Source organism: Coenobita brevimanus, chromosome 4 (genome assembly GCF_032717465.1).
Source record: "Coenobita brevimanus isolate Jiangsu-jjx chromosome 4, ASM3271746v2, whole genome shotgun sequence".
NCBI lineage: Eukaryota > Metazoa > Arthropoda > Malacostraca > Decapoda > Coenobitidae > Coenobita > Coenobita brevimanus.
In genome coordinates this window covers 24626888-24644343 of record NC_136957.1, presented here as the reverse complement: position 1 = coordinate 24644343, position 17456 = coordinate 24626888, and positions in this window count along the sequence as shown.

Sequence of the window (17456 nt, the reverse complement as noted above, 5' to 3'; positions counted from 1 at the left end):
TAGCAACATGGAAGAGAGAGAGAGAGAGAGAGAGAGAGAGAGAGAGAGAGAGAGACAGGGAGGTAGCTCGCGGGACTCTACTTAACTTCACTCGTGTGTGAGAGACTTTGTTAATATTTCCAAGACAAATAAAAATAGTCCCATACTATTCTTTACCTCTCCTGTCATTGCATGACAAATGGGAACGATGATTATCTACTTACAAACTACTCACGTATAACAACCGCTCGTCCACAAGTCTGATATATATATAACTTCTTTACAAGTTTATACAAAGTCCTTTATGAGATTTGGTTGTTAGCGAACGTATACGAACCTCGTCTACGAATCAACAGTGAATTCCCACAAAATATCAAAATTGAAAAAAAAAAAAAAAAACTCTCACAACCAACAACTCACAACCAGCACCTGAGAGTATTCTCTCCAACCAGCCCCCTCTGTCTCCCCGATCATCACGCTGATGTAGAGGTGAAGAGGTCACAGGACGCCTTGCAAGTAGTTTAACAAAGTACTGATACAAACAATCTTGCAATTTCTACGACGAACCAACGAACTACAACCATCTACAATCAATTACAAGTAACAACTCCACGAGCCGTCTGTATAATCTACACGCACCTACAAGTAACGACAGTCTTCATCCCACAACGAGTAAATCACAAGAGAAAAGAAACGAGAAAACATCGAGAATGAAAAACAAAACAAACAAACGAAGAGTGAGACACGACTCACAACTCACAACCACCAGACCTCACCCTCCTCTCTCTGCTACCTCCACCCAATCTCCACTGCTGATGCAGGAATGAAGAGGTCAAGACAACGAAGCAAATACCAAGTCCATAATCACAACCCATCTTACTCACTCATCTTCACTCAAGTTACTCATCACTACTCATTTACTCACCACAGCTACCAGTGTGGGAAGTCGACGTCACCATACGAGTTTGCTGACAGGACGCCAAGCCGTGTGTCTGACACCCCACAACACGTCAATCAACCCGTGAAGAACAACGCTATCACCACGTGCAACACCACTCACACCATTCCCACCACGGTAAAAAATTAGTGAGTTACACAGTTACTTCATTCATACGATACACAGTGATAGACAACACATTTTGCACAAACATATAAAACCTGCTGTGTAGTTACAACTTAAATTCATACACCTACTTCAATTATCTTCATAATTCAGTCATTAAATACTTGCACCAACAATAAATATTCTACACTGTATATATTCATTCATTTATTATGGCATTTATTTACTACCATCGAGTGTTACCATTTATACCTACATAAAATATGTGTTTCATAAATACAGCTATACATTATTACATCCACAAAGTAATAAAGAAAATATACCATCACAGTTACTCAGTGAGCGATTAAGAGAACTATATTAAACACTTATTAAAGCTACCTTGTGGAAACAGGTAAATTAAGTTACAAGGAAAACCAGAAAAAAAAAAAAAAATGGCCAACACAAGTGACATTAGCAAGAATGAACATCTTCAACACAATCGTGAAGACAATGATTTCCACACAGTGCTGACACATATATTGCCCACGATAGGTACAAGTAAACAACAAGTCAGTGTATATAGTTAATACTGTATATAGTGTATATATATATATAAAATAACAAAATATGGGACTATATAATATCATTTTCAGCAATATCTGTGCAATATAAACTAAATCTTAAAAAAAGAGTCCCAAGGGAATTAACCAGCAATTATGCAACCATGAACAACACAGAAAAAGCGTAGGCAAACGAAGAAAAACAAACTATAGAAAATCAATACATACAAAAAAAAAAAAAATGAAAGAAAGAAAAAGAAACAGAATAAGATCACATAACAAACAAATGAAAATATGTGTAAGTGTTACTACAAATGCCAAAATACCACATAAACTCGTTCTATAAGTGAAACAAAAAACAAACGGTTGTCTCCACAAGCTAGTGGCATGGCACATCATATCATCGACCGCAGCATGACCGGATTTAATGTCAGGACTACAATTATTACAATTATGTAACGACAAACGATATGTAACAGTTATGTAACGACAAACGATTGCATTATGTTACACTTGCTACAATTATGTAACTACAAACAATATGTAACGATTATGTAACAGTTGCATTAACAAGATGTAACTTTTATGTAACTTTAACTACAATTATAAGGCCAACACAATTATGTAACAGTTGCATTAACCCCTACACCGTGGGCATGTTTACCGATGTTTTGCGTGTGCCGCGGGGTTATTCGGGCTCCGACAGACTCTCAAAAAATATTTGCCAAAAATCAGTTATTAGTCCTAGAATATTAAAAATACATATGCTTATGGCACATACCTTCAGCTTTCTCCTGGAATGTTTGTTGAGCCTTCGTCGTTACCGTAGGACTTGTGGAGACCTCTGAAGTTGGGTAACGAAGTCTCCACTTTACACTTCCCGACAACCCGTAATATGATTACCACAGCCAGATATTAACACTATAAACACTACTCTATGATTTTCAAGTAGTTTGGGATCCATACTCCAAAAAAAAACCCACTGTGAAAGCAATGAAAATTACGAGCGTGTCTGACCGTCGCACTGGCACTAGTTCGCTCTTGGTACTCTGTCATTTATTATTCATAAAACCCCTCACACTTTATATTTCTATTACTATATAACACTTATATATATCTACAGTCTTTATCCATAAGTTTCCTTCAGTAGTATTAGTTTATTGTCATTGTAGGGATTCAATTTCTTTCAGTAAAATACATAGCATTCACTTTCTCGTCCTGTATACTAGCATTGAGAGTGAATGTCACTTTCATCTTCACTCTCATAACTCATAGTATTCAGACATGCTAGAGTGAAACTTTCACTTTCATTACACGTAGGGTATATACTCGTATTCTTATAATACTACTCATTTACATTTCTATTTACGTTCTCTGTTTTATTTACGTTATTTACATTTCCATTTTATTTACACTGTGTTATGCACTGTCACTTGAAGTAACTTATAAAACTATTTTCCATTGGTCACGTATATTTACATTCATTACTTTCACTTGCTGTTTACACATTATTTACACATTATTTACAATTCCACTTGCACTGTTTTACTCAATAGAAAGATCGTAGTCACTCTTTTATCAATTGTCTGCCCTTTACCTCTTTCCACACGAGGTTTAGTAGGGGGTAAAGGTCACAGGGCCCTTTGCATGGGGGTGAAAAAGTCCCTGAAGTCAGCAAGAAGAAACAGACGTACCTCTACTTCGGAAGATGAGAGTAAACTGATAAGGGAGGGCCGTGGTAGAGGCCTACTTAGGGGATATTCAGTGCTACCAATGTTAGCTCTTGAAACAGCTATGTATAGCACAAATGATTGGCAGGAAATCTAGACAATACATTATAAATTAGGTAGTTCCAGGTGAATGTAAATATCACTTAGGCTTCTCCCTTCCCTCCTTACATGTATATTTATTACGAAAATAGATTATACGGCATATTTCAAAGGGAAAAAAACAGCGAAAATTAGCGAACGAGTGCACGTGAGGTGTTGTCAGGTGATAATTAGCCAATTCCAGTTGTATGGCACTCTCACTTACCTTATTTCTTTCTTGTATATATTATTTGGTATAAGAATAGGACATAGGGCTTATTTCAATGGATGAAATAAGTGAAAAATTCCACGGAAGATTTACTTAGCTGTAGCACGGCCGGGCAGGTGAGAGGATAGGGTAATGGAGGGGGGGTAGGGAGGGGAGTCAAAAACGGGGAGAAATGGCTAAATTGTCAACAATGGATGGGAGTACAGATGAGATTAGGAGTGCTGACTAGTGTTGGACATTGGCAGTACTGATAGATGATACAAGCCCCCACTTGGAAGCCCGGGTGAATTCAAAATAACACAGAATCACAAAAGCGACGCCCCGCGGTATGATCCCTTGCTCCCAAGTATCACGAAAGTGACGCCCCGCGGTTCAGGGGTTAACAAAATGTAACTACAATTATAAGGTCAACACAATTATGCATTATCACAATATTACGTAACAATTCATAGAATGTTACAATTATGTATTACCACAATATTACTACAATATTATGTAAAGTCATACAATTATACCACAATTCTGTATTACCAGTATCATCATACAAGTTAGGTGAAATATTAGACATTACTAAAGGGAAAACTCAATATGTAATGTATAACCTAGCAGTATTACCATTGCACAATTATATGCGTATGTCTGTTATACATACACATCTTACAAAATGTCATACAACAACCATTGCATTTATTCAAATATGTATACAACTTGTTTAAAATGTATTACTAGATCATTGCAATTTACTATGAATATTATATGTATACAATATTATAATCAATATTATGTACTAATAGATTAGCATATGTCAATGATGATTGCTGTCGGAGGACCTTCAGCGGCGTGGCCGAGCAATGTTATGAGTCCATATTATAATTACAAATCATAATAGACAGATAGATAAATAGATAGATAGACAGCTCCATGCGAGCCTGGGAAAGGGAAATGATCTTGCAAGTTAACTGAGGAATTGTCGACGACACATAGGAAGTAGCAATGTCAGATGATGTAGGTAGTGTGTCAGCAAGATAGCAGGCGAACAAAGCCTAGTGACATACATACTCACACACAGGTTTCTGGAACTTTCCAACCACAGTGTAACACACGTGACACGACCCCCGTTTCACCAGAATTGAGGAAAGAGAGCTCAGAAGGAGACAGGCCATAGAAGCGACAGGTAGTAGGGAGAAGGGCTTAGCAACATGGAAGAGAGAGAGAGAGAGAGAGAGAGAGAGAGAGAGAGGGAGGACTCTACTTAACTTCACTCGTGTGTGAGAGATTTTGTTAATATTTCAAAGACAAATAAAAATAGTCCCATACTATTCTTTACCTCTCCTGTCATTGCATGACAAATGGGAACGATGATTATCTACTTACAAACTACTCACGTATAACAACCACTCGTCCACAAGTCTAATATATATATAACTTCTTTACAAGTTTATACAAAGACCTTTATGAGAACAGTACTGTATCTTGTTTCCCCCTCTCTCTCTATCAACTTGTCGAGGGTATGTATCTACATATCTATCCATCTATTTCTTAAAAAGATGGGGTGTAACAAAGGATTTTAATTGGGCAACAGTTTGATAGTATCTATGTTTAACAGCAGGGTTTCAACTATGTTGAAAAACAGGAGAGGAACTATGATTAACAGCATGAGAGTAACTATGTTTAACAGCATGAGAGTTACTATGTTTAACAGCAGGATAGTAATCATATTAAAGGCTGGATAGTAACTATGTTTAACAAAACGATAGTAAATTTGTTTAACAGAAGGATAGTAATTATGTATAGAAACGGGATAGTAACTATTTTTTTCAACGAGATAGTAACTACTGTATGTCTAACAGCTGGATATTAACTTTGTTTAACAGAAGGGCAGTAACTATGTTTGACTATGTTTAGTGGTAGTATAGTAACTTTCTTTAACATCGGGATAATAACTATTTTTATCAGCAGGATAATAACTATGTCTAACAGCAGTATAGTAACTATGTCTAACAGCAGTATAGTAACTTTGTTTAATAGCACGATAGTAATTATGTTACCAGTACGATAATAACTATGTTTAACAGCAGGATTTTAACTAAGAACAAAAAGAAGAAAGCATACAATGAATGGATGAGAAATAGGGGCGTGGAAGAAGTTGAGAGGCGGAAGAGAGAGTTATATGTAGAAAGAAAGAGAGAGGTGAAAAGATTAGTAAGAGAGAGTAAGAAGAGAGTGGATGAGGAATTTGGAAGGAATTTGAGTGTAAAGTGGAGGGACTGTAAGAAAATGTTCTGGAAAGAGGTGAAAAGAGTAAGACAGGGTGGGAGTGAAGTTAGCAGGGGAGTGAAAGATAAAAATGGTAGATTACTAGTGGAGAAGGGAGAAAAAGTGAGCAGATGGAGAGAACACTTTAAGGAATTGTTGAACGTGGAGGATGGAAGTAATGCGAGAATAAGTGGCTGGGGAATGGCTGGGAGAAGGAGGGAGGTGAGAGGACAGGAAGAAATCAGTAGGATAGAAGTTGTGGAAGCAATGAAGAAAGTTAAATCAGGGAAAGCCCCAGGAATTGATGGAGTGTGTGGTGAAATGCTGAAGCATGGGGGAGAGATAGTAGTAGAATGGATGTGGAAGATGTGCAGATTGGCCTGGGAGGAAGGTAGAGTCCCGGAGGATTGGAAGTCAGGTATAATTATTCCTTTGTACAAAGGAAAAGGGGAAAAAGAAGTGTGTGGTAATCATAGGGGCATTTGTCTTCTTAGTATAATAGGAAAAGTGTATGGTAGGATACTTATTGACAGAGTTAGAGAAAGAACAGAGAAATTAGTTGGAGAAGAACAGGGAGGCTTTAGGAAGGGAAGAGGTTGTGTAGATCAGATATTCATTCTCAGATCTTTAGTGGAAAAGTTTCTAGAGAAGGGAAAGAAGTTGTATGCGGCTTTCATGGATTTGGAGAAAGCATATGACAGGGTGGATAGACTAGGATTGTGGAAAGTGTTAAGAATATATGGAGTAGATGGGAAGTTGTTGAATGCTGTGAAGAGTATGTACGATGGTGCGAAGGCTGCAGTGCGTGTGGATGGTGAACTAAGTGAATTTTTCTCTTTGAAAGTTGGGTTGAAACAGGGATGTGTCATGTCTCCATGGTTGTTCAATCTGTACATGGATGGGGTAATAAAAGAGGTACAAGGTAGGGTAGTGGATATTGGAGTGGCCCTGGTGAGAGAGGATAGTGTTTGGAAACTCCCTGTACTGTTGTTTGCAGATGATACTGTGTTGTTGAGTGAAGACGAAGGGGAGCTGCAAGGCTTGGTGGATGAGTTTGAGAGAGTGTGTAAGAAACGGAATTTAAAGGTGAATGTAGGGAAGAGTAAAGTGATGGTCTTTGAGAGAGGTGAAGTCAGTGAATGTACAGCGAGGTTGGATGGTGAGGAATTGGAAAATGTGAGTACGTTTAAGTACTTGGGTAGTGTGATGAGTAAAGATGGAGGTTTGGAGGGTGAAGTGCTTGAAAGGGTACAGCAGGGAAGAAAGGTTGCTGGTTCTTTGAAAGCAGTGATAAGAAACAGGGAGGTGAGCATGGAAGTGAAAAAGTTACTACATGACAGTATTGTGATACCAACTCTAACGTACGGAAGTGAAGCTTGGACGTTGTTGGAAGGACACAAGTCAAGAGTGAGAGCCGTGGAAATGAGTTATTTAAGAGGAGCCTGTGGAGTCACATGGAGAGACAGGCTGACGAATGAGGATATAAAGGAGCGTTGTGGTGTTGATGTGGATGTGATAGGAAGCGTTATGAGGAACACACTGAGGTGGTTTGGCCATGTGGAGAGGATGGAGGGTGAAAGACTGACGAAGAGAGTGTATGTGAGTGAGGTGGAGGGGGAAAGAGGGAGGGGGAGGCCGAGGATGAGATGGAGAGATGGGGTGGAGAGGTATATGAGAGAGGGGTGTGTGAGTTGGGAGCAGGGGAGTGAAATGGCGGGGGACAGGGCGACTTGGAGGCGATTTGTTTGTGGCCACCCCAAACGGGATTGAGGCGTCTGGCAATAGATAGATAGATAGATAGATAGATTTTAACTATGGTTAAGAACAGGATAGAAACTTTGTTTAACAGAAGGACATTACCTCGGTTCAACAGCAGACTATTAACTTTTTTTAACAGCTGGATATTAATTGTGTTTATCAGCGGGATAGTAACTATGTTTAACAGGAGGAAAGTAATTATTTTTAACAGCAGGGTACTATGTTTAACACCAGGGTTGTAACTATTTTTAGGATTGTCCAGGTTGCCAATAATCTACACATAACTTTACGTTGGCCTGTGTACTTTCCAGTGTCCAATTTTTATTTAGAAAAAAAGACAACGGGAAAAAAACGCGTGAAAGAATAACATTGTCAATAATAAATTCAAATTACAGAAAAATAAAAAACTTATATCCCACACTCTTTCCTGATCCACATCCCTCCAGACCAGCTATTGACGCGCAGATGCATGGTTCCAAACCAGAGCATTCCCGCACTCCAGAAAAGGCCTTGACACCTCAATGGTCTCCCACACAACCATGGTCCTCCACACCACCAGGGATCCGAAAACATCCCAGGATCCCCACACCACCATGGCACCACACACCACCATGGTCCCACACTCCACCAAGGTCCCCCACACAACCACAGACCCCCACACCACCATGGACCCCCGTGCCATCAGGGTCCACGAAACCACCAACGTCCCCAACTCCACCAGAGTCCCCCACACATCAAGGGACCCCCACATCACCAGTGTTCCCCACACCACCATGCCCCCCAGGTACACCATCACTACATGGAATCCCTACACGATCAGGGTCCCCTAAATCATCAGGGATCCCCGCATCATCGGGGGCCATAACAAGACCAGGGTCCCCCACAGTAGCAGGCTCCCCCACTATACCAGGGTCCCCTACACCACCAGTGTCCCCTCCAACACCAAGATACAAAACACCAAATGGGTCCCCTGCAAAACTAGGGTCCCCTTCACGACCAGGGTCTCACACATTAAGAGGGTCCCTCACACCACCAAGGTCCCTCACAAAACCAGGGACGCCAATACCATCAGGCACCGCCACACCATCATGGTCACCCACACCACCAGGATCCCCCACAAAGCCAGGGAACACATCATCAGGTACCTCCAAACCATCAGAGTCCCCCACAACACCAGGGTCCCCCTCACCACCAGGGTTCCCCACTTCACAAGGGTCCCCTACACCTCCAGGGTTCCCTACACCACCAGGGTCCCCTACACCACCAGAGTACAAAATACGAAAAGGGTCTTCACAACCCCAGGGACCCCAAGACCACAAGGAACACCCACACCATCAGGGTCCCTTACACCACCAGGGACCCCTACACTACTAGGGTCCCCTACACCACCAGGGTCCCCTACACCACCAAGGTTCCCCTCTCCTCCAGGGTCCCCTACACAACCAGGGTACAAAACACCAAAATGGTCCACCACAACACCAGGGACCCCAAAACCACATGGAACACCCACACCATCAGGGTCCCTAACACCACCAGGGTCCCTAACACCACCAAGATCTCCCACTCCACAAGGGTCCCCCTCTTCATCAGGAACCTCAACAAAACCAGGGTCCCCAACTCCACCAGGGACCACCAGATCACCAGGGGCCCCCACTCCTCCAGGGTCCCTTGTACCATCAGGGTCCCCCAAACCACCAGCGTCCCGAACTGCACGAGAGTCCCTCACAACAATACAGTCCCCCACACCAAAAGGGTCCCTCTCACAACCAGGGTCCCCTACACCTGAAGGGACCCCAACACCACCAGTGTTGCCCACACCACAAGGGAACCCCACACAACCACCACGGTCACCTGCACCATTAATGTCTGATACATACATAATTGAATGGGGAATCTCAGAAAGGAAACGGACCATGCCAAAGTGACTGATCCCCTATACTGCAACTGTACAAGCGAGAGACAATTCTGAGCCCAAAGGATGGTTCTATGGATTGGTCAAATTGACTCGCGAATAGTAGGGCCAATTCCTGGGACCATGCAGTATCCAAGCTGCATTGTTTTGCGCCAAATACAACGTTAGCGTAATGGTGGGTGATGTTATGATGAGCAACTCACCATATGTGGTTTTAATACGTCAGTCAGCACTGCCATTGATGTAATGGTCAACATCTATGCGGGATAATTTTGCCTAAGGAAAGGCATGTCCCCAAAATCACTCTCAACCCAACAATTCGTATTGTACATGTCATCCACCATACTTTCTCCTCCCAAAACAACCAACGAGCACACTGGCAGAACAATAAATGAACAGCACATGAAATGTCGTAAAGTAGGGGTATAAACTGGTGGTTTATGAGGTTACTTTTTATCTTTAACAGTCCTCTTATTTACGTTTACTTCTGAATAAACTCTCTCTTCATATTTATTCGGTGTTTTAATGCATAATATATACAAACACACACATACACACACACACACACACACACACACACACACACATATATATATATATATATATATATATATATATATATATATATATATATACACACACACACATACTGTATTTATGGTCAAATAATTATACACATTAAACTCTCAATTATCTGTTATTATAATATCCAGCCTAATGGAATATCCACACCTGGTAGGCAGGCTGTGTTGAGCAATATCCATCGGACTTTGCCAATACCCGAGGCTGAAACATGAAGCAATCAATGATACTATGCATTTTTCAGCAGTACTGTGCATCACCTGGCTCAGACAGAGTAGCAGACAATGAAGCACAGCAACAAACCCCAGGCAGTCAGAGTACATTGCTGAGCAGCTCATTCAGCATGCAAAGCCAACCATTTCCTGCCCTCCTGTTCCTCACTTGTAGTTGTAGTGCTGTGAAATGTAACCAAGTTCTGCATGATGGATGAGTTCGTGGTTTTTGCGTAGGTGCCAATAGTAGGTGAGTATAATAATGACTATGATGTGTACTTTATCACTATACCATATTTACACACGAGACCTATTTCCTGCTCAATGGTGCCCAATTTCTATCCCTGTATACCTAGGGAAGGAGGAAGGGAGTGGACAAAACAAGCTCCACCCACCTCTAACCTAACTCCTAACCTTTGTGCATGCCCCTACCCAACCATCTATCATTCTTAACTGGAATTTACATCCAGAGCAGACTTTACACTTAAAACTCTTGATCACACTAGGATTACAGTAAAATAAACACTACATGTAAACATATATACTATAACTATCAACACACTGCAGGAAGAAATTAATGCATTATAAGTGGATCGTTGACAAAAACAATTCCTAATCAATGGGCACCCCAGGCCTCCTGCGTTGGGATCACTGTTTATTTTCACACACACACACACACACACACACACACACACACACATAGGGATGAACTCAAGGACACATGCTCACACTCAAGTTCTTGGTCACATACAAACGCACACTCAAAGCACGCACTCACAAATCCGTGCACATGAACTGTTTGTGTGTGTGTGTCTGTGTGTGTGTGTGTGTGTGTGTGTAATTCACCGGGTCGGTCAGGATCACTTGATGATCGTGATCGTCAGCTTTTACCCTTCCGGAAGGGAGCTGAGAGCTCATATAGTCAGATCTAACGGCAAGGCTGTGACCTTCACAGACGCACACACCCGTCCCCTTGCTCAAGGGGAAGAGTAACCACCCACTTCGTCAGTGAAACTTTTCGCAACCTGAACGAAGCACGAACTCCCGTCCACCAGCAGGCAAGCGAGAACGTTAGCACTGCACCAGCAAGCGGTGTGTGTGTGTGTGTGTGTGTGTGTGTGTGTGTGTGTGTGTGTGTGTGTGTGTTTGAGACGATAGAGAAACAGAGGGACAGAGACTGCAATAGAGACAGCAACAGCTTAAGAGTAAGCCTTACAGATAGAAAGGGATGTTAAAATATTAATGACAGACAAACAAATGTACACTATATGCACAGAGAGAGAGAGAGAGAGAGAGAGAGAGATTGTGCCCGCATTGGTGATTGTGTGTGTGTGTGTGTGTGTGTGTGTGTGTGTGTGTGTGTGTGTGTTGTGGGGGGGGTGCGTGGGTGAGTGTGGGTAGGGGGGGGGGTGAGTGTCAGGATGCATGCGTATATTTTCATAGTTGTATTTATGTTACGTTATGTGTGTCAGCATGTATGCGTATATTTTCTTAGTTGTATTTACCTAGCTATGTTGTTGGGTCCGGCCTCCGTGTCTCAATTGGTCAAACTTTGTTTTTAACTCTTTTAAGTTTTTGAACTGTACAATTTCGATGTCCAGGCAATTCCGCTGGTCAGTGCATCAATATGGAAAACTGTACTTCTTGATATTTTTCAAGCAACCTCTCTTTCTTAATTTCTTTCCACGTCCTCTTCTTGCTCCCCCATCCCATACAAGCAAGTCTTTTATGCTAATTTTGTCTGCTACCATCATGGCCCTGATGACTGCAATCATGTCGCAACTCACTCTCTTTTCTTCTATGGAAGGAAGACTCAGGATTTCTAGCCATTCCTTGTATGATAGATCTGTCAGGCTAGGGACCGTCTTGGTTGATGTTCTTTGTATTCTTTTGATCTTGTTTTATATCTTCCTTTTTATTTGGAGATCACACCACTGCTGCATATTCCAGTCTGGGGCGAATCATAGCCAGCATTAGTTTTTTCATCATCTCATTCATATATTGAATTTCCACTCATATATCTGTGAACAGGTTATATATCTGTCAATCTTGTTTTGGTGGTGACAAAATTTCTTTTATCAAAACTTCCAGGTCTTTTACTTCACTCACGGTGGTGATTGATTGTCTTCCATTGAGTACTTCAGAGATAACCGCCTACTTCTGTTACCTATATTCAGAATTTTGACATTTTTAGCATTGAATTTCACGCAGTCCATATCTTTCTGCATCATTTTCCAGTCCTTTTCAACTTCGAATCTCCTCATGATCTTTGCATCGTCTGCAAACAGGCTTGCATAACTGTTCAATACATTCACTGTATCGTTTATGTAGATTCGGAATATTACGGGCGCCACCACCGTGCCTTGTGGGACTCCATTTGCTACTTCCCACCTCCCTGACACTGTCAGCTTTATTACTGTTCTCATCTGTCTGCCTGTCTTGGAGTCTTTCATCCATTCCTTCTATGTGCTCAAATTTCCACACTAGTCACTCGTGGGGTACTTTGTCAATGGTACTCCAGATAAGTATAATGTACACAATCCACCCAATTATCTTTCTCCTGTAGCACTTCAGTCATTCTTCAGTAGGAGCTCAACGAGTTAGAGATACACAATCTTCTATTCTTGAATACAAACTGCTTTTCTGCCAAAATGTCCATCTCCTCCAAATATTTTATTCATCTGTCTTTTAGGATTCCCTCAGACAATTTTGGGACCACGTCGGATAGGGACACAGCTTCATAATTCAGGTTTTTTTCTTTGTTCCCTTCTTTACAATTGGTACAGAATATTCCTCTTCTAAGCCCCAGGCGCTTTCCCATCAACAGAACTCACAACTTGAATCTTATCAACTAGTTCTCTCCATTCCTTTAGTATATAGTTTGAGATCTCATCAGGCATTTGGGCCTTCCTTACATCTTACATTTCAAGTAATTTATACTCTTCCTGCACTTCCACTTTCATATCTGTTTTGCACAACATTTCTAGTCACTCCCTCCCTCCACAAAGTGAAAACTGACTGGAAATTTTTGTTTACTATTTCAGTTTTAATTACCGCACTTTTGTAAACCTATCCTTCTACTTTCAGCTTACTGATTCCTTCCTTGTGTTTCAATGTGACATTGTCAAGCATATATATATATATATATATATATATATATATATATAATAAAAAAAAGGGTTCTCTCCCTACATTTGTCGATTATACTCCTTTCAAAATTTCTTTCTAAGCCCTGCCACCATGTCAAGGTGGCCCCCTGCAGTGGGGAAGTGTCACACGAGGGAGTAGCCAAGAACCCACACTGGGATCCAATGTGGACAGATAGTCAGTCTCGGGACAGAGAGGGCTACAGGAGCAGACTGTAGCACCAGTCGAGCATGGCAGTACTCCACATGCTCCTCTGAAATAACTCATTTCCACTGCTCTCACTCTTGACTTCTGTCCCTCCAGCAAGGTCCAAGCTTCACTTCCATACATTAGAGTTGGTACCATAATACTCTCATGTAGTAACGTTTTCACTTCCATGCTCACTTCCCTGTTTCCTATCACCTCTTTCAAGGAACCAGCAACCTTTCTTCCTTGTTGTACCCTTGCAAACACTTCACCCTCTAAACTTCCATTTTTACTCATCACACTACCCAAGTAATTAAACGCACTCACATTTTCCATTTTCTCATCCAACCTCACTATCCATTCACTGACTTCACTTCTCTCAAAAACCATAACTTTACCCTTCCCTACATTCACCTTCAGATTCCATTTCATACACACTGTACTAAACTCATCCACCAGGCCTTGCAGCTCCCCTTCGTCTTCACTTAACAACACAGTATCATCTGCAAACAACAGTACAGGGAGTTTCCAAACACTGACCTCTCTCACTAGGGCTGCTCCAACATCCACTGCCCTACCTTGTATCTCTTTCATAACCCCATCCATATACAGACTGAACAACCATGGAGACATGACACATCCCTGTTTCAATCCAACCTTCAAATTGAAAAACTCACTCAGTTTACTATCCACACGCACTGCACCCTTAGCACCCTCATTCATATTCTTCACGACTTTCAACAACTTCCCATCTGCCCCATAATATTATATTCTTAATACTTTTCACAATCCTTGTCTATCCACCCTGTCATATGCTTTCTCCTAATCCATGAAGACCGCATACAATTTCTTTCTCTTCTCTAGAAACTTTTCCACTAAGGGTCTTTGAATGAATATCTGATCTACACAACTTCTTCCCCTCCTAAAACCGCCCTGTTCTACTCAACTAATTCCTCTGTTACTCCCCTAACTTTGTCAATAATATCCTACCAAATATTTTTCCTATTACATTAAGAAGACAAATGCCCCTATGACTACCACATACTTCTTTTTCCCCTTTTTCTTTGTACAGGGAAATAATTATAATGGACTTTCAATCCTCCGGGACTCTACCTTCATCCCAGGCCAATCTGCACAGCTTCCACATCAATTCTACTACTCTCCCCCATGCTTCAGCATTTCACCACGCACTCTATCAATTCCTGAGGCTTTTCCCATTTTAACTTCATTGCTTCCACAACTTCCATCCTACTGATTTCTTCCTCTCTTAGCACATCCCTCCATATCCCAGCCATCCCCCAGCCACATACATTCGCATTACTTTCATTCTCTATGTTCAACAATTCCTTAAAGCGTTCTCTTTATCTGCTCGCTTTTTCTCCCTTCTCCACTAGTAATCTACCATTTTTATCTTTCACTCCCCAACTAACTTCTTTGGCACCCTGTCTAACTCTCTTTACTTCTTTCCAGAACATTTTCTTACATTCCTTCCACTTTACACTCAAATTCCTTCCAAATTCCTCATCCACTTCTTTCTTACTCTCTTCCTTCCAAATTCCTCATCCACTTCTTTCTTACTCTCTCTTAAATCTTTTCACATCTCTCTTCCTCTCTGCATATAACTCTCTCTTCCATCTCTCAACTTCTTCCACATCCATGTTTCTCATCCACTCAGTATATGCTTTCTTCTTTTGTGCCACAGCCTCTCTCACCTCTTCATTCCACCATGTTGTTCCTTGCACCCCTTTTTGTCTTCTCTTCCCCCACACACCACCTCACATGCCGCTTAGTTTTCTTTGTGAATATCTTGCACACATCTTCCACGTCCCCTATCTGCTCCAATCCGTATCTACCCAATCACTCCTGCACTTCCCTCTTATATCTGCCCTTTATCATCCTCTTGTAACATCTTAATCCCTGTAAATGATCTGTCTTAACTATGCAAAATGCTTGCTACCTTTAAACAAAGTGTGCAGCGACAACACCCCCTCTCTTGAGCGTCTGCACCAGGCAGAGACTAAGGAGACACTGGGGAACATCTGTTGGGCAATGTCGCTACTGACCATCTCCTAATGGGGCAATGCCACACTATTGACAATCATCTATTGGGAAACCATCGTATTATCGGCGGTTCCCTTTTGAGACAATGCCACACTGTCATCCATCACCTGTTGGGCACTGCCACGTAGTTGGCCATTGCCTGTTGGTGCAATGCCGCTGTCGGCCACCGCCCTCTGGGACAGTGCCACACTATTGGCCATAGCCTCTTGGGGCAATGCCACATAGTTGGCCATCACCTGTTGGGGCAATGCAGTACAATTGGCCATCCCTTCTCGGGGCAATGCCACACTATTGGGCATTGTCTATTTGGACAAAGTCACACTATTGGCCACTGCTTGTTGGGCAATGCCACACTATTGGCCATTGTCTGTTTGGACAAAGTCACACTATTAGCCACTGCTTGTCCGGGCAATGCCACATTATTGGCCACTGCTTGTTGAGCAATGCCACACTATTGGCTACTGCTTGTCTGGGCAATGCCGAACTATTTGCTACTGCTTGTCTGGGCAATGCCACACTATTGGCCACTGCTTGTTGGGCAGTGGCACACAATTGGCCCCTGCTTGTTGGGCAATGCCACACTATTGGCCACACTTTGTCAGCCATCGCCTGTTGGGATGATGTCACACTGTCAGTCATCGCCTGTTAGAGCGATGCCACATTGTCAGCCATCACCTGTTGGGGCGATGCCACACTGTCAGTCATTGCCTGTTGGGGTGATGCCACATTGTCAGCCATCACCTGTTGGGGCGATGCCACATTGTCAGCCATCACCTGTTGGGGCAATCCCACACTGTCAGTCATTGCCTGTTGGGGTGATGCCACACTGTCAGCCATCGCCTGTTGGAGCGATGCCACACTGTCAGCCATCAGCTGTTGGGGCGATGCCACACTGTCTGCCACTGCCTGCTGGGGCAATGCCACACTGTCAGCCATTGCCTGTTGGGGTGATGCCACACTGTCAGCCACTGCCTCTTGGGGCGATGCCACACTGTCAGCCACTGACTGTTGAGGCGATGCCACCCATTGCCTGTTGGGGCAATGCCACCCATTGCCTGTTGGGGCGATGCCACCCATTGCCTGTTGGGGCGATGCCACCCATTGCCTGTTGGGGCGATGCCACCCATCACCTGTTGGGACCATGCCACACTGTCAGCCATCACCTGTTGGGGCGATGTCACACTGTCATCCATCGCCTGTTGGGGCGATGCTACACTGTCAGCCACTGGCTGTTGGGACAATGCCACATTGTCAGCCATTGTCTGTTGGGGCAATGTCACACTGTCAGTCACTGCCTGTTGGGGTGATGCCATGTTGTCAGCCATTGCCTGTTGGGGTGATGCCACACTTCAGTTCAGTTCAGTTGCATGGCGAAGACTTTACCTTTGCAACGGCACCTCCTCAGTGTTGTTTTGCTGTTTGTTTCACAATTTGTCTCAGTGGGCTCTCTGTTGGTTGTTCCAGCCTAACTCTCTTAGCCTTTTGTGCCTTCAGTGGCATGTCCCTTTTGTGCCCTTTAGATAAATTTCTGTTATTTTCCATTTCCACTTGTTTTCCTTCTCCCAAATCCATTACTGTTCCATCTCCACTACACAGCTCTAATACTGCTTCTGTTACTCTTAGGTCAGTTTTATATTTTATCATTACTTTGATCAATTTCTCTCCTTTCTCCGAGTCGCAAGCTATGAGAAGTCCATCTATATTACCACCAAAGGCCCTTC